Raw genomic sequence first — 19,891 nt, forward strand, 5'->3', positions numbered from 1 at the left:
AAAATACTACTACTTCTTCCAAGTCTTCTTATCCATTATGACTTACCACTCACTCTATCTTATAGCCATACTGGCCTTCTTTCTATTTTTCACACATGTCACTGTATCTCCTATCTTGACGCTTTTGCACTGGCTATCATGGAACACTGACTCTGCCTCCTCCACATGAAAGTAAATTTGAGAATGATCACTGTGAATATCTTAGCTATTCTCAGCAACACAATGATACAAAACAATCTCAAAGGACTCAAGATGAAGCATGCTATCTACCTCCATAGAAAGAACTGATATTGACTGAATATAGACTGAAGCATGCTATTTTTCACTTTCATTCTTTTTTTATTTAAGTCTTATACAATATGACTAACATGAAAATGTTTTCGATGATTGTACATGTATAACCTATACTGGATTTCTTACCATCTCAGGGAGAGAAGAGAGGTGGGAAGGAGGGAAGGATAGAATTTGGAACTCAAAACTTTAAAAAATATATTTAAAATTGTTTTAACATATAATTGGGGAAAAATAAAATTTAAAAAAATGTAAGTATTATCAACCCAGAGATGATAACTAAATCCATGGAAATTGATGAATATGAAGTAGTATATATAGAGAAAAGGGACCAGGACAGAGCCCTCTGGGACACTCACAGTTAGCAGGTATGACCTGGATAAAGATTCAGTAAAAGAGATGAGGACAGACAAAATACAGAGAAAACGGTGATTGACAGAGTCAAAGGTCACAAAGGTCAAGAAAGGTCAAGGCTGATAAAAGTAAGAAATGATTAGTAACTTTGGAGAGAGCAGCTTCTGCTAAATGATGAGATTAGAAGCTCCATGGTAGAAAGCTAAGAGAAGAAAGGGAGTAAAGGGACTTATTGTAGATGGCCTTCACAAGGAGTTTAGCCATAAGGTGGAGGAAAGATATGATACAATAAAAAGCAGGGATAGAAGGATTAAAGAACAATTTTTAAGGATGAGGGTGACATAAGGATGTTTGTAAGGAGTAAGGAGGCAACCAGTAGGGAGGAAGAGACTGAAGATAAGTGACAGACTGGAGATGACAGATGGGGGCAATCTTTTTTTATTTTTTAATGCTTACTTATTTTTAGTTTTCAACATTCATTTTCACAAATTTGTGAGTTCCAAATTTTCTGCCTGTCTCTCCCCTCCCCCTACCCCAAAACACCAAGCATTCTGATTACCCCTTCCCCCAATCTACCCTCCTTTCTAATACCCTTTCTTTCCTTTATACCCATCTTCTCTCGTGTCTTGTAGGGAAAGATAAATTTTTATACCCAATTACCTGTATTTCTTATTTCCCAGTTGTACCCAGAAACAATTCTCAACATTTGTTCCTAAAGCTTTGAGTTCCAACTTCTCTTCCTTCCTCCCTCCCCACCCATCCCCACTGAGGCCAGCAATTCGATATAGGTTATATATGTGTAGTTTTGCAAATGACTTCCATAATAGTCATGCTGTGTAAGACTAACTGTATTTCCCTCCATTCTGTACTGCCCCCATTTCTTCTATTCTCTCTTTTGACCTTGTCCCTCCTCCCATTTGCCCTCCCTTTCACCATCCCCCCGACTCTGCTAATCCCCTTCTCCCCTACTTTCCTATAGTGTAAGACAGGTTTTCATACCAAGATGAGTGTGCATGTTATTCCATCCTTGAGCCAAATGTGATGAGAGTAAGCTTCATTTTATCCCTCCCACCTCCCCCCCTTTCCCCCTCCATTGAAAAAGCTTTTTCTTGCCTCTTTTATGAGACATAATTTGCCCCATTCCATTTGTCCCTTTCTCCTCCCAATATATTCCTCTCTCCTCCCTTAATTTTATTTAACATATGATCCCTTCCTATTCAACTCACCCTGTGCTGTGTATGTGTGTGTGTGTGTGTGTGTGTGTGTGTGTGTGTGTGTGTGTGTGTGTGTGTGTGTGTGTGTGTGTGTGTAATCCCTCCAACTACCCAAATACTGAGGAAGGTCTCAAGGGTTACAAATACTATCTTTCCATGTAGGAATGTAAACAGTTCAACTTTAGGAAGTCCTTTATGATTTCTCTTTCCTGTTTACCTTTTCATGCTTCTCTTCATTCTTATATTTGAAAGTCAAATTTTCTTTTCAGCTCTGCTCTTTTCATCAAAAATGCTTGAAAGTCCTCTATATCATTGAATGACCATTTTTTCCCCTAAAGTATTATACTCAGTTTTGCTGGATTGGTGATTCTTGGTTTTAATTCCAGTTCCTTTGACTTCTGGAATATCCTATTCCAAGCCCTTTGATCCCTTAATGTAGAAGCTGCTAGATCCTGTGTTATACTGATTGTATTTCCACAATATTCTGATTATTTCTTTCCAACTGCTTGTAATATTTTCTCCTTGACCTGGGAACTCTGGAATTTGGCTACAATGTTCCTAGGAGTTTCTCTTTTTGGATTTCTTTCAGGAGGTGATCTGTGGATCCTTTCAATATTTATTTTGCCTTCTGGTTCTAGAATATCAGACCAGTTTTCCTTGATAATTTCATTAAAGATGATGTCTAAGCTTTTTTTTTTTTTTTTTTATCATGGCTTTCAGGTAGTCCCATTTATTTTTAAATTGTCTCTCCTGAGTCTATTTTCCAGGTCAGTTGTTTTTCCAGTGAGATATTTTACATTGTCTTCTATTTTTTCATTCTTTTGGCTTTATTTTTTAATTTCTTTTTGTGATTTCTTGGTTTCTCATAAAGTCATTAGCCTCCATCTGTGCCATTCTAATTTTGAAAGAACTATTTTCTTCAGTGAGCTTTTGAACCGCCTTTTCTTTTTGGCTAATTCTGCTTTTTAAACCATTCTTCTCCTCACTGGCTTTTTGGACCTCTTTTGCCAATTGAGTTAGCCTATTTTTAAAGGTGTTATTTTCTTCAGCATTTTTTTGGCTCTCCTTAAGCAAGCTGTTGACTCGCTTCTCATGATTTTCTTGCAACTCTCTCATTTCTCTTCCCAATTTTTCCTCCACTTCTCTTACTTGACTTTCAAAATCTTTTTTGAGCTCTTCCATGTCCTGAGACCACTGCATATTTATTTTTGAAGTCTCTGATGATAAGCATTATTCTTCCTCATCCGAAAGAATGGAAGGAAGTAACTGTTCACCAAGAAAGCAACCTTCTATAGTCTTATTTTTTTTCCCCTTTTTTGGGCATTTTCCCAGCCAGTTACTTGACTTTTGAGTCCTTTGTCAAGAGGAGGGTGTACTTTGGGTACCTGTAAGTTCTCAGTTCCTCCAAGGTGGCACATTCAAGGGAGAGGAGTTTACTCCCTGGACGGCCATGGCTGAGATTCAGATCTGCTGCTCAATTCCCCCAGGGCCTTTAGGCTGAGAGCTCCACAAAGGGACGCTGCTGCTGCCCTTGCCACCACCACCACCACCACCACCCCCGCCTGGAGCAGGGCCAGGGGGTAACCCTGCTCTCCTCCCATCCTTAGAAAAAGCCCTCTCACTGACCTCTGAAGCTCTATTTGGCACCTGTGGTTTGAGGGATCTGGGAACCTCTGCTGCTGGTGCTGCTGGGGACCCCACCCCTGAGGCCTGCTCCAGTCCCGCTGCCCCAGGTGCTGCATGGCCAAGGCCAGGCTGCGCTCCACCTGGCTAACAGTGCGACTGACCTTTCCTGTCGGCCCTCCAGGCCACCTTGGGCTGGAAATCTCTTTCACTCTGTCGTTCTGTGGCTTCTACTGTTCTAGAATTTGCCAAGAGTCACTTTTTACAGGTATTTTATAGACTGTGGGGGAAGAGCTAGAGTATGTGCATCTTTCTACTCCCCCATCTTGGCTCCGCCCTCTGGGAGCAATCTTTTGAAGACAGGTTGGAATTAAATCACCTGAATACACAGAAGAGTTTTTCTTGCAAGATGAAGAGACACCTCCTCAAGGAAGTGGAGAAAGTATCTGGGTGATGCAACATGAAGAAGGGGTGAAAAAAGGAAGTTTTTAGTGAATGGTTTACATCTTTTCAGCAAATAGTTTTCAGATGCAAATATGAGCAGATGGTTGAGCCATGGGATGTCTGAAGTAAATGAAAAGGTTTGGAAGAACCACTGTAGTAAATGGGACAGTGAGTTAATTAGGAATGTATAAAAGTATTGCCCTGCAGCAATGACAGCCCAGTTGAGGTTATATAATATTATTTTGTAGTGGACTCTGTCAGCATAATTTCATGATTGTCTCCACCCTTGTTTGGCAGCATATATGTAGGAAGGAAGCTAGGTGGCACAGTATATAGAACGTCTGGCCTAGAGTCAGGAAGATGCAAGTTCAAATCTGCCTCCAGACACTTACTAGCTATGTGACCCTAGGCTAGTCACAACCCTGTTTGCCTCAATTTTGTCAACTGTAAAATGAGCTGGAGAAGCTCATTTCAGTATCATTCCAGTATATTTGCCAAGAAAACCTCAAATGGGGTTACAAAGAGCCAGACATGACTGAAATGACTGAATAACAATCAATGTATATAGAAGCAAAAGCAGTGTATAGTGACAGTGACCCAAGGCTGAGGTTTGGCAAAATAAGTTTGCTAAAGTAACAGGGTAAAGGGGCAAGGAACTTGAAAGAATAGCATAGTGAAGAACTGAACTGGTTCATCAAGGATCCAAGATGGCAAAAGGAAGAAAGTGGCTAGTGGAAGAGTGATAACATAATAGAGAACTAGGCTGGGGGTTGGGGTGGGGGAAGTCAAAGGATTAGAGATCTCACTGTGGACAAAGAACAGGGTTTGAGGTTGCAAGACAGAAGAGGTGAAATGTCAATTGACTGTGATCATACAAATGGAATTTTAGAGCTCATAAACATGCAAGTGGAACATTTGTGGGTTGATGGCAAGTATTAGTAGCTGAGATGGGGCTGAGGAACAAGTCATAAAAATGATTAAATTGAGAAAGTGGATGTTGGAGCATTTGAGGGGTGATATTTATATTGAGGTTCCAAAATATGAGGGAAGAAGTTGAAGGGAAAAGAATGTGAGCCCAACACTGAACTCACTGAGCAGAGGGGATATCCTAAAGAGTGTTAAACAACAGCTACCAGAATCTTGATCAGGATGAGTGAACTTCAAAAAAGGAAAGTGACTGAGTGATGGTGGTAGAAGAAGAGAGTACAAATGGCAAAGGAGATCAAGGGGTATTCCAACTCCTCCACCTGAACCAGTGAGTCAGGGAAATGAATGAAAGTGCAGTTAGTGCTGGAAACGTAGGCCAAGGAGGCTCTGTCTTCAGAGGGAGTCAGATCTTAGCAAGAGCCACAAATGGGGGGAGCAGAAAAGGAAGAGATTTGAGATGACAGCAAATTTACTGCCTATGGAGAAGACATTCCAGAGAACGCAGTGCAAAGGTTTAGAGTATGATACTGGGTAGGTGAGTTGAGGGAATAAAGAGGGGATTGGGCAGTGGGGGTCAGGGAATGAAGTGTGAATGATGACCATGTTCAGAATCACTGGGAAAGGGAGGTCACAACTCAGAAGGGGAGGGAGTCTGTTAATCATTAAAGAAATAGTTTACATAAATTAAGAAGAGTATGTACAAAATTAAAATAAGGAAAATTCAAGAGGAGGGAGCACTAACAGTATAGAAAGAACTCTACATTTGTAGTCAGAACAACCCAGATTAAAATCCTGGTTCCGATATTTTGTTTGTTTTACCTTGGACTAGTCATTTAAGTTCGTTGCATTTTTCTTACCTGAGAAAGAAGAAGGTTATACTAACTAGATGACACTTTAGGACCCTTAAAGCTCTAAATCTATGATCCTACAACAAGATATCCTCTAAGGTTCATTCCTTCTAGCTATGAATCCCATGATCCTGTACCCCCTGTTTTCAAATTCCTTCCATCTTCTGAAGCTCAACAGAAGACACCATTATCTTCTGGTTCTACTTTCTCTCAAACTCCATGATACACAAGGTCAGGAATAGGAATTAGCATACTTTTTGCTCCCCAAAGAAACTTTCACACAATCCCTCATCTAACAACTATGTCATTGTCTTTAAAATTTGTTCCATATTATCCAGATATTTGTTACTATCATCTACTGACCTCCAGGTCTCCAATAAATTCAACATCTGGCACAGAGTCTTCTTCTAAACCCTAAGCCCTGGAAGATATGAAGAATTACATCTAGAATCTCACAGAATATACGGGGAGGAAAAAAAAGACTGAGACAATTAGATTGAAACCATGAAAATTAACCTAAGATACATGCAGAATTAGGATTAGAGTTAAAAAAAACCAAAAGAAAACTGTCCTGCCCCGATCTCTCCGCTCACTTCCAAGTTCCCATCTCCAACTGTTTTTGAGATATTTCAAACTGGATGTCTAGTAAATATTTTAAACTCAATATGTCCAAAACAGAACTCGTCATCTTTCCCCCTAAACCCTCCCTTCCCTCCCACCTTCCCTATTACTGTAGAGGGCAACACCAACATCAAGCTCACAACCTAGATTCCTCACTATCTCTCACCTCTGCTTACCTCCTCATATCCAAGCTGTTTTCAGGGCTTGCTGATTTCACCTTCCCAATATTTCTTGAATATGCTCCCTTCTCACCTCTGACTCTGACACCCCTCTAGTGCAGGTTCTTATTGTCTCAGACCCTGATTATTGCAGTAGCCTGCTAGTGGACTGACATGCCTCAAGTCTATCTCTACTCCAGTGACATCCTCCATTCAGCCACTAAAGTGATTTTTCTAAAATGGACCCCATCATATCACTGACCCCCCACCCATTCAAACCCCAGTGGCTTCCAAAATGCTCTGTTTGGCTTTTAAAGCCCCTCATAACACAATTCCCTCCTACTTTTCAGTCTTCTTACACCTTATACCTTAATACATATACTTCTATACTGTGACACTGGCATCCTGCCTGTTCCACAAAGATAACTCTCCATCTCTCAGCTCCAGACTTTTTCTCTGGTGATACCCCCTGGCCTGAAACCCTCTCAGGCTTCCTTTTAAGTTCCATCTATAATCACATCTTCTACAAGAAGCCTTCCCTAATTCTCTCCTTTAATTATGTCCTATTTATCCTGTAAATATTTCTATTTTTTTATTTCTTTATGTTTATTTGCACAATATCTCCTCCATTAGATTATTATCTCCTTAAGAGCAAGAACTTTCTCTTATCTTCTTGTAACCCCAGAGCTTACTTAACACATTTGCTGTTGTTCAGTCATCTCCAACTCTTTACCAAAACATTTGGAGTTTTCTTTCTTTTCTTTTTTTTTTTTTTTGAGTAACAAAAAGAAATTCTAATTTTTTCTGGTTTTCAACATTCACTTCCATAAGATTTTGAGTTCTAAATATTTTCCCCATTCTCAAGATGGCAGGCTATACATATATATTCATATCCATTTGGGATTTTCTTGGCAAAGGTACTGGAATGGTTTGCCGTTTTCTTCCCCAATTCATTCTACAGATGAGGAAATTAAGACAAACAGGGTTAACACAAAGACAGTAGTGTCCAAGGCCAGATTTGAATTAAGAAAGACTCATTTTCCTGACTCCAGACTGGGTACTGTATCCACTGCACTACCTACCTGCCCCAAGTCTAGCACACAGCAGGAGCTTGATAAATATAAGTCCATACCGAATTCATTTGCTGTCTCTTCTCTTTCTTATTAATTATAGTCAGTGTTATAAATTTTCTAAGAATTGCTTTGGACGTGCTACACAGACTCTGATATGTGATATCAGTGTTGTTATTTATTAAATATTTTCTCATTTTTCAGTTCTCTTTAGCCTAAGCGGGATTATATTTTTCTCTATGTAACCTTTTATGTCCTATTTATATTGCTACTGGTTTCTCTATATTTTTATTATTTGTTATTATTCTGTATATTTTCATTACCTTGTAAACTCATAACTGCTTTTTAAAATTTAACAGGGATGTCACAGGGATCAAGCATGTCACCAATTTTTCAGAGTTCTTTATTACTTGAAAAGAGTGTGTATTCTTTGGTTCTTCCATCATTAAACATATCATTATTAACATTATTGTTGATAGTAATTTTGAGATAGCATTTTATGATTATACAAAGTGCCCTAAAACCTTATCTCCATTAATTTCATTATCTCAGCAGATTTATGAAATCTACAATACCAGACTTCCACTTGTCAAGTGTTCTAAAAGTAGGACACACCTATGCTAAAAATGACTTCAGAATTCTAAAAAAACAGCTTTAAAGTTTCAGTAAGCATAGGGCTAAATTTAAAAATTCTAAATGTTCCCTTAAGTTAGAAAATAAACCAGTTTCCAATAATGGGGTCTTAAGGACACTAATTAAATTAACAAATTAATCTCTAAAGTCCTTTCCAGCACTAAATCATAACTGTATAAATCAGACTTGTATGCTAACATGATTTGTCCTTACATATGTACATATGACTTCTTCTATCACAGGGAATGTGAAAATCTTGCCTATGATAATATGCCTGTTTTCAATTTAGTGAACTGTTTCTGTAGTGTAAAGTTGTTGTCTTAGATAGGGGCTGTTAGTACACCGAGAGAGAGAGACAGACAGAGAGAGAGACAGACAGACAGACAGACAGAGAGAGACACAGACAGAGAGAGAGACACAGACAGAGAGAGAGAGAGAGAGAGAGTATGTGTGTGTGTGTGTGTGTGTGTGTGTGTGTGTGTGTGTGTGTGTGTGTGTATCACCTTTGATGAATGGCTAAATGCTGCTAACACATTAAAAAAAATAATTCTTTATAGCTTCCAGCAGTACTAAATAAATCAATAACTGGAGAATATAAATATGAACACAAGTATAATCTATTAATTTGCCAATAGTTGGCTTGTTTATAACACATGATACAACACATACTAAGACTTATATTTGTATGTACAAATAAAAATCCAATACCCAAGGTGAACTTAAGAACAATTTTTGCATATTTTATTTCAGAAAAGAACAACAGCTAAACACTGAAGGCACTGAGTACCACACAGTCATAGAAGAAGATAGGCACAGTGGAAAAAACAAAGGATTTGGAGTGAAATGCAAAGGCTCTAACTCCAGTTTTGTTTTTCACAACCTGTGACTGAGCAATTCATCTGATCTTACATTTGTAAGTTGAGGGAGACATAACTCTGACCAATAATTAAGATATTTAGCAATTCTTATATCTTTGAAGAGAATTATTATGAAATTCATTTTATAATTTGTTGCTCTTAAACCACTTATCTTTAAAAGGTTTCTGAGCAGAGAACAAGGAAAGAGGCATCTATGCCAGTCTTGCAATAAAGAAAAGATTTTCCTTAAAAAGGGTAATAACCAAATAGCAGTCATATACATATTATTTCAAATACAATATACATGTTATTATTTCAAATCATATCTTTTTAATTCTACTTCAAGATATCATTTTTTAAATAATGTTTCCTAATTTTATGCATTTCAATGATTTTAATGAGGATATTTAACATTTTAATTCTTCCCTCCAAAATCTCTTTCAATTTGGCAGAGACCGACAACCTATAAAAATCAAGCAATCAGAAGCACCTTGGGAGGAGTCAAAATGGCGGAGTACAAAGGTACACACATGCTAGCTCCAAACCCACAGCCCATAAAATACCTGTAAAGAAGAACTCCCAACAAATTAGGGAGCAGGAGAAGCCACAGAACAACAGAGCAGAGGAGATTTCTGTTCCAGAGAGACGTGAAAACCTGACGCGAAAGGTCCGTCCCGCCCCGGACCCAGAGCAGAGCCCAGCCCTGCCTTGGCCACGCAGCACTGAGAGGAGCAGATCCAAGCAGGCTTCAGGGACAGAATCTCCAGTAGTCATGCAGGTCCCTCCACCCACGGAGGCTAAAGGTCAGTGAGAGAGTCTTTTTGGCTCGCTGAGAGGGGAGCGGGGTGTCCCCATAACTCAGGCCCCCTTGGGAAGCAGCAATGGGGGCAGTGGTGGACAGGGGCTCCCAAAGCAGGCAGGAGCTTGGATCCATTGTTGAAGGTCTCCTCATAAATCCCTGAGGGAACTGAGCCCTGTGTGGCAGCCCTGTCCCCACCTGAGCACCTGAACTTAATCTCACACTGAATAGCAGCCCCATCCTCGCCCAAAGCCCTGAGGCTGGGAATCAGCATTTGAATCTCAGACCCCAATCGCAGGCTGGGCTGAACTGGAGGCGAGGTGGGTGTGGAGAAGACACTTAGAAGTCAAGTTACTGGCTGGGAAAATGCCCAGAAAAGGGAAAAAAAATAAGACAATAGAAGGTTACTTTCTTGGGGAACAGATATCTCCTGCCATCCTTTCTGATGAGGTAGAACAAGGCTTACCATAAGGGAAAGACACAGAAGTCAAGGCTTCTATATCCCAAACATCCAGAATAAATATTCCATGGGCTCAGGCCATGGAAGAACTCAAAAAGGATTCTGAAAATCAAGTTAGAGAAGTGGAGGAAAAACTGGGAAGAGAAATGAGAGAGATGCAAGAGATGCATGAAAAGCAGGTCAACACCTTGCTAAAGGAGACCCAAAAAAATGCTGAAGAAAATAACACCCTGAAAAATAGGCTAACTCAATTGGCAAAAGAGGTCCAAAAAGCCAATGAGGAAAAGAATGCTTTAAAAAGCAGAGTTAGCCAAATGGAAAAGGAGGTTCAAAAGCTCACTGAAGAAAATAGTTCTTTAAAAATTAGAATGGAACAGATGGAGGCTAATGACTTTATGAGAAACCAAGAAATCACAAAACAAAAGCAAAAGAATGAAAAAATGGAAGATAATGTGAAATATTTCATTGGAAAAACAACTGACCTGGAAAATAGATCCAGGAGAGACAATTTACAAATTATGGGACTACCTGAAAGACAGGACCAAAAAAAGAGCCTAGACATCATCTTTCATGAAATTATCAAGGAAAACTGTCCTGAGATTCTAGAACCAGAGGGCAAAATAAGCATTCAAGGAATCCACTGATAACCTCCTGAAAGAGATCCAAAAAGAGAAACTCCTAGGAACATTGTGGCCAAATTCCAGAGTTCCCAGGTCAAGGAGAAAATATTGCAAGCAGCTAGAAAGAAACAATTCAAGTATTGTGGAAGTACAATCAGGATAACACAAGATCTAGCAGCTTCTACATTAAGGGATTGAAGGGTGTGGAATATCATATTCCAGAAGTCAAAGGAACTAGGACTAAAACCAAGAATCACCTACCCAGCAAAACTGAGTATAATACTTCAGGGGAAAAAATGGTCTTTCAATGAAATAGAGGACTATCAGGCATTCTTGATGAAAAGACCAGAGCTGAAAAGAAAATTTGACTTTCAAACACAAGAATGAAGAGAAGCATGAAAAGGTAAACAGCAAAGAGCAGTCATAAGGGACTTAGTAAAGTTGAACTGTTTACATTCCTACATGGAAAGACAATATTTGTAACTCTTGAAACTTTTCAGTATCTGGGTAGATGGTGGGATTATACACACACACACACACACACACACACACACACACACACAGCACAGAGTGAATTGAAGAGGATGGGATCATATCTTTAAAAAATGAAATTAAGCAGTGAGAGAGAAATATATTGGGAGGAGAAGAGAGAAATGGAATGGGGCAAATTATCTCTCATAAAAGAGGCAAGCAAAAGACTTTTTAGTGGAGGGAAAAAGAAGGGAGGTGAGAGAAAAACATGAAGTTTACTCTCATCACATTCCACTAAAGGAAGGAATAAAATGCACATTCATTTTGGTATGAAAACCTATCTTACAATACAGTAAAGTGGGGGTGAAGGGGATAAGCAGGGTGGGGAGGATGATGGAAGGGAGGGCAATGGGAGGAGGGAGCAATCTGAAGTCAACACTCTTGGGGAGGGACAGGATCAAAAGACAGAATAGAAGCAATGGGGGGCAGGATAGGATGGAGGGAAATATAGTTAGTCTTACACAACACGACTATTATGGAAGTCATTTGCAAAACTACACAGATATGGCTTATATTGAATTGCTTGCCTTCACAAAGGGAATGGGTGGGGAGGGAGGGATGAAGAGAAGTTGGAAGTCAAAGTTTTAGGAACAACTGTCAAGTACTGTTCTTGCTACTAGGAAATAAGAAATACAGGTGATGGGGTATAGAAAGTTATCTGGCCCTACAGGACAAAAGAGAATATAGGGACAAGGGAAGGGAGGGATGATAGAAGAGAGGGCAGATTGGTGATAGGGGCAATTAGACTGCTCGGTGTTTTGGGTTGGGGGAGGGGACAAATGGGGAGAAAATTTGGAACACAAAATTTTGTGAAAATGAATGTTAAAAGTTAAATAAGTAAATTTATAAAAAAATCAAGCAATCAAAATAAAAAGGCCTAAGTATTTTCTAGAGCAAACTTCCAGTTAAGAATTTTTAAGCCAAAAATCTTCACTTAAATAATGAAACTTAATCACTTTCTTGATTTAATGGCTCTTCCTTTAAAAGTAAATTCACTAATCCAATTATATAACATTATTCAGAATGAAACTTAAATGTAAATAAAATGAAGACAATGTGTAACACTTTGAGTATTCTGATATTAGTTATCTTAATTATCCAAGGCCAGAAATGAACCCTCCAACAACCCAATCTTCAACCATTTAAATAGCACTAAATACAGGGAACACCATAGTTAAGAGGTAGAGAAGATAACAAATTTAAACACTGATCCTACCCTAGGGAAGCAGAAGGATAATACACATGAAAATATATAATATCATACAATAGTTATACAACTTCGTAGAATATTATAATCATCATCATCAACACTGTATATAAGGTCTGGAAAGCACTTTACAAATATATCATCCTCAAACAACTCCCCAAAAAATACCACACTGGCCATAAAAAGCACTACTTGAAGCTTAAGAAAAATATTTTAGGGGCCTGTGCTAGGTTTCAGAAGTAACAACAAAAAAGAAAGAACTGATTCAAGAGATATTTCAAAGACAGAAATGGCTCAGCTAGTGGCTAACACCAGTAATCCCAGCTATGAGAAAGGCTGAGGCTGGCAGATGAGAATCCTTAGTTGAAGGCTAAAGGGGTATTGGGTACACTTAAAGACGGGCAAAACAGCCTAGGTCAAAACCTGAATATATCAAAAGTCCTCTGTGAATAAATATGGGTTCCAACCAAGAGTAGTCTGTCTTTAAAGTTTCAAATAAAACAAATAAAACAACAACACCACAAACCAACAACAACAAAGAGGAAAGATGGGGAAAGAGAGAGAAAGGGGAATGGGAAGAGGACCAGTAATGGATGGGGGAGGGAGTAGGAGTGAGAAACTAAATGGAGAGAGGAGAGTACTAACCTTCTAGGGCGTTTATAAGAATTCATGAACCATATAAAACTTTTTCTATTTCTCAAATAATTAATCTCAAACATACAGTTTTATATCACACTTATCTCAAGACTCTTGTTTCAATGACCTGTGATTTTTAGCAACCTAGGATCTCCTACATACAATATTGAGACATCTATTGATTAGGACTTTAGTGAAGTATTCTCAGTGTGCTTATTTTTAAAGGCTAAAACTCAAAAATACTTTCTTCAATGTTAATTTAAAACATACAGATACAAGTATTTCAATACCGAATAACAGCTGTTTTCTAGATTTACTTACTAACTGGTCCATAAGGAAGTTCAAAAAGTACAAAAAAAATATCCAATTCCACCAAAAAAGAAAAAAAAACATGTAACTTAAGTGATGACAGTGTTCAACAAAGTAAATTCCAAAATATATCCTGGTTTTACAAGCATCCAAGATAAAAAAGTGGAGTCCTCAGGCAAGAATATAATCAATGGATAAAATAATTTCACTTAAATAAAACAAAAATATTTCTTACATGCCTCAAAATATGTTCCTGAATTTCATATATTTGCACATGAATTTATACCTATTTCCAAGAGTCAAAAAGATAAAAATTATAATCCGCCTGATTAATATTATTTTTAGGAGAGAAAGATATTTCTAGGATTTTATAAATGTGAAAAAGCATCTTCAGCACCAAAAGGTATCATACTACACAACCTCTGGATAATACAATCTTATTTTAGTGACCCGAGATTGTTCCAGGGTCCACATCATCACCACCTTTTCATTTTATTTAATTTTTTTAAAATAGTTTTATTTATTTATTTTTAGATTTCGACATTCATTTCCACAAAATTTTGAGTTCCAATTTTTCTCCCCATCTCTCCCCTCTCCCCACCCCATAACACCTTGCATTCTTCTTATCCCTTCCCTCAATGTGCCCTCCTTTTTATCACACCCCTCCCTTCCCTTATCCCCATCTTCTCTCTTTTCTTGTAGGGCAAGACAAATTTCTATACCCCATTACCTGTATTTCTTATTTCCCAGTTATATGCAATAACAACTCTCAAAATTTGTTTCTAATACTTTGAATTCCAACTTCTCTCCCTCCTTCCCTCCCCACCCATCCCCACTGAGAAGGCAAGCAATTCAATGCAGGCTATATATATGTCGTTTTGCAAAAGACTTCCATAATACTCTTCATTTTATTTTATTAGGATAAGCTCAGCCTTCTTCCCTTTTTTTTTTTTTTTTATTGCACATCACTCCTTTTTTATAATGAACAACAAAAAAGGGGGGGCAGGGCTAGTACAGTTATGCTAAAACTCATGAGGACCCAGGTGACTGGGCATAAGATGGAGAACAGCGCAGGGGCTATAAAACACACAATGGCATGTATTCATCCAACCCGTAGTAGTCAAGGAAAATCTTTCCTTTTCTGATTGAGCTTGAGATCTCTGGTGACTACCAAGTGGGACACTTTAATTTCAAAAGCCACTAATAATCAGCCTAGAAGGAATTTTTGTGAAAATAAATACATGTAAACATAAGGACATAATCTCAATCTCCCAGATCCATTTTTCTTCGATAAGGGAGGAAGTAAGACTTTCATGATTTGTTAAATTGACCACTCGGGTTATAGGTAACTTCCTACAGCAGCCCCTAAGAGTAGGACTGGTTCATAGGAATAATTGGACCAATTGCTTCTTCCAACTCCCCACATTGGTCACTACTTACTATGACCCCATCTCTAATCCCTAACCAGTTCCTTACTGAACCAAACCACTCAGGAGGCATTCTGACTAATGTGGTTGAGGGGAAAGGCAACGAGAGAAAAGAATTGGTCTGAAATAAGGAGGAAATGAGAAAAGGAACCATCAGTCCCCCACCTGCAGTCATGTGTCGTGATACTTAAAGTGATGGTCAGTATGTAGAGCAGGCAGGGGAGAGATGTGGTGGGGACAGGGAGAAGGGAAGGACCTGGTTACTGCTGGCATGTGCTGGTAGCCTGCATTCACTTCTTGGTCTCGCCTTGGGCTGCCACGGCTTTCATTGCTTTGCGCACAGACTCTTCATGCCCAAGGAAATGCATGGGCTTGATGGGCTTCAGATTCTTCTTCAAGTCATACACAATGGGAATGCCAGTGGGCAGATTCAGCTCAATGACTGCTTCTTCAGAGAGACTTTCAAGAGGTCTGACAATCCCTCAAAGACTATGGCCATAGGCTACTATCAGAACATGCTTGCCTTCCTTGATCTGGGTTGATGATTCCAGAAAGGTAGAGCCTGGGCTTCCTGTGTCTTTCAGGCTCCCACAGGAAGGCAGCTGGATCTTCAGTCAGATCTGCATAGTGATGGTTCTTGCTGATGTTGCTGTAGAAGGGGTGGTCAGGCTCCACTGGAGGTGGTGAATGTCATAGGATCGTCGCCAGATCTTCCCCTGGGCCTCACTATGCTTAGCATTGGTCTCTGCTTTATTGAGGCCTGTCAGACCTCCATAGTGCCACTCACTGAGGCACCAAATCCCCACTACAGGCAGCCACATCTGGTCAATGGCATCTAGTACCGTCCAAAGCGTACAAACTGCTCTCTTCTGGGCAGAGGTGAAGAGATATCAGATTCATACCCAGCATCTCACAGAGCCTGGCCACCACACCTAGCCTCCTTGTGCTCAGGTTGTACCAGCTACTGAAGCAGTTCTCCAGGTTGCAGGTGCTCTCTCCATGCCGGATCAGCACCAGCTCGTAGGTACCCATGGTAGGGCAGGGGCTCAAGAAGATGGGCACACAGGCAAGCACACACTGCCTTCTTCCCTTTCTTTTCTATGTGATCTCCACAGCTTAGCACACACTGCGTTCTTCCTTTTTTTTTCTATGTGATCTCCACAGCTTTAGTCCTGTCCCTTGAGGAGGGACTATATGGTAACTAAGCTAACTCCCTGCCCATGCCCCTCAAATATTCTTTAAATATCTCCTTATTTGGAAAACTGGTGGAGTCATCTTGTGGCATCAGAGCCTGGAGTGAGGGCTGGAGAGGGTAAAGGGTAAGAACAACAATGACATGGACAGGTAAAAAGACAATAATGAAGAAAGTGGGGGGCAGGGGTGGAGCCAAGATGGCGGAGTAGAAAGACGCACATACACATACCTCCAAACCCACAACCCATAGAACATCTACAAAAAAGTAACTCACGGTGAATTCTGCACCCAGAGGCCACAGAACATTGGAGCGAGGGAGATTTCTGTTCCAGAGAGACCTGCAAACCTCTCACAAAAGGTTCTTCGCGCTGTGGACTGGGAGCTGAGTACAGCCCTGCGACGGCCGCGGCACCGAGAGGAAGAGATCCGAGTGGGCTTCATGGATGGAATCTCCAGCGGCCACGCAGATCCCTCCAACCACAGGTGACAGGGGTCGGTGAGAGGGTCTCTTTGGCGGGTTGACACGGGAGTGGGGTGCCCCCATAACTCAGGCCCCCTCAGGAGGCAACAGCAGAGGCGGGAGCAGACCAGGGCTCCCCAAGCAGGCAGGAGCCTGGATCCATTGTTGAAGGTCTCTGCATAAACCCCCTGAGGGAACTGAGCCTGTGAGGTGGCCCTGCCTTGACCTGAGCACCTGAACTTAAATCTCACACTGAATAGCAGCCCTGCCCCCGCCAAAAGCCCTGAGGCTGGCAAGCAGCATTTGAATCTCAAACCCCAAGTGCTGGCTGGGAGGATCCGGAGGCGAAGTGGGTGGGAAGAGAATATTCAGAAGTCAAATCACTGGCTGGGAAAATGCCTAGAAAAGGGAAAAGAAATAAGACTAGAGAAGGTTACTTTCTTGGGGAACAGGCATTTCCTCCCTTCCTTTCTGATGAGGAAGAACAATGCTTACCATCAGGCAAAGACATAGAAGTCAAGGCCTCTATATCCCAGCCCACTCAATGGGCTCAGGCCATAGAAGGGCTCATAGAAAATCAAGTTAGAGAGGTGGAAGAAAAGCTGGGAAGAGAAATGAGAGACATGCAGTCAAAGCATGAACAGCAGATCAGCTCCCTGCTAAAGGAGACTCAAAAATATGCTGAAGAAAATAACACCTTGAAAAATAGGCTAACTCAACTGGCAAAAGAGGTTCAAGAAGCCAATGAGGAGAAGAATGCTTTCAAAAGCAGAATTAGCCAAATGGAAAAGGAGATTCAAAAGCTCACTGAAGAAAATAATTCTTTCAAAATTAGAATGGCACAGATGGAGGCTAATGACTTTATGAGAAACCAAGAAATCACAAAACAAAACCAAAAGAATGAAAAAATGGAAGATAATGTGAAATATCTCATTGGAAAAACAACTGACCTGGAAAATAGATCCAGGAGAGACAATTTAAAAATTATGGGACTACCTGAAAGACAGGACCAAAAAAAGAGCCTAGACATCATCTTTCATGAAATTATCAAGGAAAACTGCCCTGAGATTCTAGAACCAGAGGGCAAAATAAGTATTCAAGGAATCCACAGATCACCGCCTGAAAGAGATCCAAAAAGAGAAACTCCTAGGAACATTGTGGCCAAATTCCAGAGTTCCCAGGTCAAGGAGAAAATATTGCAAGCAGCTAGAAAGAAACAATTCAAGTATTGTGGAAATACAATCAGGATAACACAAGATCTAGCAGCTTCCACATTAAGGGATCAAAGGGCATGGAATAGGATATTCCAGAAGTCAAAGGAACTAGGACTAAAACCAAGAATCACCTACCCAGCAAAACTGAATATAATACTTCAGGGGAAAAAGTGGTCTTTCAATGAAATAGAGGACTTTCAAGCATTCTTGATGAAAAGACCAGAGCTGAAAAGAAAATCTGACTTTCAAACACAAGAATGAAGAGAAGCATGAAAAAGTAAATAGCAAAGAGAAATCATAAGGGACTTTACTAAAGTTGAACTGTTTACATTCCTACATGGAAAGACAATATTTGTAACTCTTGAAACTATTCAGTATCTGGGTACTGGGTGGGATTACACACACACACACATGCACACGCACATGCACACACACATAGAGACAGAGTACGCAGAGTGAATTGAAGAGGATGGGATCATATCTTAAAAAAATGAAATCAAGCAGTGAGAGAGAAATATATTGGGAGGAGAAAGGGAGAAATGGAATGGGGCAAATTATCTCTCATAAAAGAGGCAAGCAAAAGACTTATTAGTGGAGGGATAAAGAGGGGAGGTGAGAGAAAAACATGAAGTTTACTCTCATCACATTCCACTAAAGGAAGGAATCAAATGCACACTCATTTTGGTATGAAAACCTATCTTACAATACAGGAAAGTGGGGGATAAGGGGATAAGCAGGGTGGGGGGGATGATGGAAGGGAGGGCATGGGGAGGAGGGAGCAATTTGAGGTCAACACTCATGGGGAGGGTCAGGATCAAAAGACAGAACAGAAGTAATGGGGGACAGGATAGGATGGAGGGAAATATAATTAGTTCTTACACAACACTACTATTATGGAAGTCATTTGCAAAACTACACAGATCTGGCCTATATTGAATTGCTTGCCTTCCAAAGGGAAGGGGTGGGGAGGGAGGGAGGGCAGATTGGCAGACAGGGGCAATTAGAACACTCAGTGTTTTGGGGTGGGGGGACGGGACAAAAGGGGAGAAAATGTGGAACCCAAAATTTTGTGAAAATGAATGTTAAAAGTTAAATAAATTAATTTTTTAAAAAGTGGGGGGCAGAGCCAAGATGGAAGAGTAGAAAGATGCACATACACTAGCTCTTCCCCCACAGCCCATAGGATACCTGTAAAGAAAGACTCTCAACAAATTCTAGAGCAGCAGAAGCCATAGAACGATGGAGTGGAGATTTCCTGCCCAAGGTGACCTGAAAGGCCAATGGGAAAGGTCTGTCGCATCTGACGCAGAGCAGAGCCCAGACCAGACCAGGAGGAGAATGCGAGCAGGCCTTTGGGGGCGGAATCCCCAGTGGCAGTAGCTGTGGTTTGCAGATCCCCCAACCCATAGGCATCAAAGGTCAGTGAGAGTGTTTTTTCAGCTGGCTGAAAAGGGAGCAGGGTCTTCCCATAGCTCCAGCTTCGGGCTGGAGCTGGCATCAGGGGGCAGCAGCTCCCACAGCAGCCTTCATCCACTGTTGGATCGTAAAGGCCCTGGGGGATCTGAGTAGCTGATTCTTACCTCAGCCCTGTATGGCAGCCCTGCCCCCATCTAATGCTCCTGGAGGAATCCCAGCAGCTGACCTTTATCTCACACTGAATGGCAGCCCTGCCACGCCTAAAAATCCTGGGGGAATTGAGCAGTTTATCTGAATCTCAGCCCCCAGTGCTGGCTTGGTGTAACTAGAGGCCAGGTGGTTGTGAAGAAGAAACTCCTACTCACACATTCTGGACATAAAAGTTTCTTGTTGCTCCCAGACCAGTGCACACACTTGATTGTGCCACCTTGGAGGAACTGAGATCTTACAGATCCCAAGAGTATACCCTACTCTTCACAAAGGACCCAAAAGTCAAGTAACTGGTTGGGAAAATGCCCAAAAAAGGGGGAAAAAAATAAGACTTTAGAAGATTACTTTCTTGGTGAACAGATATCTTC

At 40.5% G+C, this 19,891-nt stretch overlaps 1 protein-coding gene and 1 pseudogene across 1 annotated transcript in view; both read right to left on the reverse strand.

Annotated features, from left to right (window-relative positions):
• The window catches only part of CDKL5 (cyclin dependent kinase like 5), a 254,855-nt gene that overhangs the window by 122,659 nt on the left and 112,305 nt on the right, over positions 1-19,891 (reverse strand). The gene's annotated exons all lie outside the window — the stretch shown is intronic.
• Positions 14,302-18,596, reverse strand: LOC140506728 (phosphoglycerate mutase 1 pseudogene; annotated as a pseudogene).

The sequence above is a fragment of the Notamacropus eugenii genome, chromosome 5 (genome assembly GCF_028372415.1).
Source record: "Notamacropus eugenii isolate mMacEug1 chromosome 5, mMacEug1.pri_v2, whole genome shotgun sequence".
Lineage (NCBI taxonomy): Eukaryota > Metazoa > Chordata > Mammalia > Diprotodontia > Macropodidae > Notamacropus > Notamacropus eugenii.